The sequence below is a fragment of the Myotis davidii genome, unplaced genomic scaffold, assembly GCF_000327345.1.
Source record: "Myotis davidii unplaced genomic scaffold, ASM32734v1 scaffold1069, whole genome shotgun sequence".
Classification (NCBI taxonomy): Eukaryota; Metazoa; Chordata; class Mammalia; order Chiroptera; family Vespertilionidae; genus Myotis; species Myotis davidii.
This window is the reverse complement of record NW_006300018.1, coordinates 983116-987679: the sequence shown is the minus strand read 5'-3', so window position 1 is coordinate 987679 and position 4564 is coordinate 983116.

The following is a 4564-nucleotide window of genomic DNA, read 5'->3' as shown; positions in this document are numbered from 1 at the left end:
CCGCCTCCCGCTCCCGCCCCTGCGCCGGCCTCGCGGGCTGGAGGAGCTACTCCGGATCCCGCCATATGTGGTCGCCGCCGCCGCCACTTATATATATTTTTTACATCATTTATATCACTTTAGTACAAGCATCAAAATATATTCAATAATAATGGATCAATGTGTGTTTTTCCTATTGCTGTTTTATAATTGCTATTGCCACAAGCAAAATATATAAAATAGTTAATAAGTTAAAATACCAATATATTCTGGACTTCAAAAAAGATTTAACATTTAAATTTTGCCATGCTAGGGAGAAGCATTATATACTATGCTCCATAAACTTCAAAAATGTCTCTAAACCTAAACAACAATTAAGAACAGTTCTTTTGAACCTTAGAAGGGTGTATTCAATGAATTTGCTTAAGATCAAGGCATAGCATTTTAAGGCTAAACTCAAAGGCCTACTTCTTCCAGTACTGAGACATGGAACTCTGAGAGAATAATAAACTCTCATGAGCCATTGCTTTTCAGCTCATAATTCTGAAGTGACACTCATCAAGTCAACAAAATAAGCCTGAAAACCCTAACACAGAGAAGGTTGGGCTCTTATTAGGCAAGTAAACCCTAACTAAAGTAACCTCAGGAAATGCCCTAATATGAATCACAGCATAATACCTGCAACAATAAAGGTTGCTCACATTACCGGTAAACTCTTACAGCCTGAAAGCTCCCATCTAATATCACATTGTTCCAAGTCAATACTATCTAGCCCTTGCCAGAATTTGAGCACTGTAAATGCTTTTGTTTAAATCACACTTCTCTCCAAAAAGAAATTGAAGTAACAAATTTTATTGCCATAATTCTGATAACAAAAGCAGGAAATAAACTGAGGAAGGGAGGATTTTTGTTTACTATTAGATCAACTGTTATTGTTGTCCTTGAGTTTGAAATTTGGCTTTCAGCTTTTAAATAACCAAGGCAAAACAAAAATGGGAACAATCAGTGATAATTTTAATAAGGGAAAGGGAAAGGCACAGCAAGTTCTCAATAGAGATAAAGTTTTCCTGATGCTGCATTCTAAAATAAATTCTCATGTGGGTGCAGCTTTACATATAAGACAACAAGCAGTGTAGTAGACAAGCTCCTCAACTACATTTGTTATCATAGTATATAGTTAGTCCTTTACATATCATTTCTTTTAATACTCATAGCAAACTAAATGAGAGGCATGCACTATAATTATTCTAGTTTTATAAACGATGAAGCTGAAGCTTACAAAAGCTAAGTTATAGTAATATTAGAGACTATGAAGTTGTCCATGAGATGGGAAGGGCAGAGAGTCAGCAACTATTAATCACACCATGTACTTATAAATGCAGTTGTGTAAATAAATGTAAAGCCAAAACTTAATAAGGCATTCATGCTTATAAATAATTTGACCATAGGGAAAAAACTATAAAGCTAAAACTTAAATAAGATGACATATACATGTAAATGATTCATTATAGAAAATTAAAATACTTGAGGTATAAAATCTAAAACTGAAAAATAGGAATTTAGAAACCCCTGTTGACATAAAGTCTGTTGAAGAAGAGATTCAATCACTAATATTCTGGTAAAGTGTTTAATAGCTGGCTTTTGGGAGTTAGCAGGGAGATCCCTGGTTTGTAGTAACTGCCAATTTCTGTGGTGTAAATACTTCCACCATAAAGTTCAAGCTAACAATGTGACTCAACCAACTCACAAAAATTCTTTAAAAATTACCAATTTGCTCTTGTGTGTGAGCTCCAGCATATCACCGGAAGAAGTTGATATGACTCCTTCTGGTACTACCAGAACTCTTGTTCCCTTAGGTATGTCTAACAAGGATAATTTTGAGATCTCAGAACTTCAGTTGGTCTGAGCTTGTAGCCGCCTTCCTATGGACAAAATAAAATAAAGTAAAATAAAATAAAACAAAAATGGAACTCTAGCCATGAATTGTAATGACTCTAATGTTTTTTTTATATTAAGGTTAAAAATAGGTGTTTGTTTTTCTCTTTCTCCCCAAATATTGAAAATATTATGTGAATAAAATATACTTACATGCAGACATTGAGTGATCACTTCTCATGTTTCAACATGTGTGTGTAATTCCAGGTCTATGTTCTTAAGCAGTAGTTGATACGGCTTACTTAAGTAAGTGCCTGAGAAGCTGGTGTTGATTCATTGGATAATGTAAATGACTGAGACTTCTGTATGAAAACAACACACACAGAGATTTAGCTTAATGCCATCTTAAACAAAGGGTGCATTGACCTTCTAGTTTCAGGTTTAAGATCATGAATACTCACCAAAGTGGTGCATTTACAAAGTCATGGTTGATTGTTATGTGAACTATCAAAAGTATATCTTTTCAGTTCCATTTCTGATTGATGTCAGATCAAGTATGGTTTAGAGTCCAGGGTTGAAACAAGACTCTAGGGTGGAATCAAATTTTCTTTCAAACATTATCCCTAGATGTTTTTTCTTTTTATGTCAATGTTCCTGGTTTTATAGGAACACTACATTCTTTTGTCATTTTAAATAAAAATCTATTCAATGCTGAACAAAATTGAGACTCTAAATAAATAACTCAAAAAACAAGTGAAGTAGCAAACAGCATTATTTAAAAAGGGAAAATTAAGTAACATGAGTGCTTAGGATTGGTAATTTTATTCATTCATTAAATTTTTATTGAGTACCTATTAAGTGCTAGTCATTGTTCAAATTTGTTGAGATTAATCATTGTTCCTAAAGGACAAAGATCAGAAATGATAAGTGCCAGTGTAGCTGTAACAGAATAAGAAAGAGCAAGAGATGAAGGAGGCTACTTGAGAGACACAAGGGGAGCCGGGACCTAGATCATGTAGTGCCTGGCGGAATATTGTAAGGGCTCGACTGTTCTCTGAGGGACACGGGAAAATGTATCAGGTTCTTTTTAGTAGCCCAGGCAAGAAGAAATGGTGGCCAGACCAGGGTAGTAGCAGTAGAAAAGCGGTCTGATTCTGGATATATTTTGAAGGTTGAGCCAATAAAAATTGCTGATGAATTGATATGAAATGTCAGAAAGTCAATTATGTCTAGAATACCTGGAAGGACAGAGTTGTCATTCACAGAGGCGGGGAAAGCTGTGGGCAGAGCAGGCGACAAGGAGGGATTAGGGAAGATCAGAATTTCAGCACTGTCAGACATGTTTAGTATGAGATGTCTATTACATACCCCAGTGGAGATGACAAGTAGGAGGCTGGATGTATGCAACTGGAGTCCAAGAGAGAAGTAAGGGATGGAAAGATACACTTGGAGGTCATCAGCATGTGGTTGGTGTGAGACTGTATGCGGTCACCAAAAGAGGACATATAAAGAAAAGAGGGTTAAAGACTGAGCTGTGGGGCACTCCAATATTATCAGGCTTGGAGAAGTGGCATCCAGTGAAAGAAGAAAGCTAAGAGTGAGGATGGAGTCCCAGGAACCAAATAAAGGAAGTGTATCAAGGAGGAGGATGTAGTCAGCTGTGTCAATGCTGCTAACTAGTTGTACATACATGTTGGGACCAAAAACCACCATTGGGTTTAGCATCATGGAGGTTATTGGTGGCCTGGACCATAGGCAAGTTGATGAGTGGGTAGTGTGACAAAGGTCTGACTGCAGTGGCTTTAAGAGGAAATGGGAGGAGAAGAATTGGAAACTACAATAAATGATAATTCTATGAAGGAGTTTGGGTGCAAAGGAGAGTGATGAAATAGGGCATTAGCTGGTGGAGAAAATAAAATCAAGAGAAGTTTTTCTTAAATGGTAGAGATTGACAGGATGTCTCCAAATTTTATTTACATAGCTCCATGTACTCACTCCAATCTTTGCACTTTCATTATACTGTTTACATGTCTCCCTCCCCCAGTAAGCTGTGAGTTTCTGAGGACAAGGACCTATTTTATTTTACTCTATAGGCTAACCCAGGGGTCGGCAAACTCATTAGTCAACAGAGCCAAATATCAACAGTACAACGATTGAAATTTCTTTTGAGAGCCAAAGTTTTTAAACTTAAACTATATAGGTAGGTACATTGTTATTAACTTAATTAGGGTGCTCCTAAGGCTTAGGAAGAGCCACATTCAAAAGGCCAAAGAGCCACATTTGGCTCACGAGCTGCAGTTTGCCGACCATGGGGCTAACCCAACATATTGGTTTTCATTGGCACAAATTTAGTGTCTTAAAACAACACAGCTCTGTACATTAGAAATCTGACACAGGTCACTGGGCTAAAATTAAAGTGTCAGCAGAGTGTCTGTTTCTTTGCCTTTTCCAGCTTCTAGAAGCTGCCTACATTTCTTGGCTCATGGCCCCTTCCTCCATCTTCAAAGCCAGCACCACTGCAAGTCTCTGACCTTGCTCCCATAGTCACATCTCCCTCTGACTCAGAAATCAACTGGGAAAGGTTATCTGATTGTAAAAAGGCATGTAATTAGATCGGTCCTCCCAGACTACCCAGGACAACATCTCCATTTCAGGATCCTTAATTTAATCATATCTGCAAAGATCCTTTTGCTATGTAAGGTAATGTATT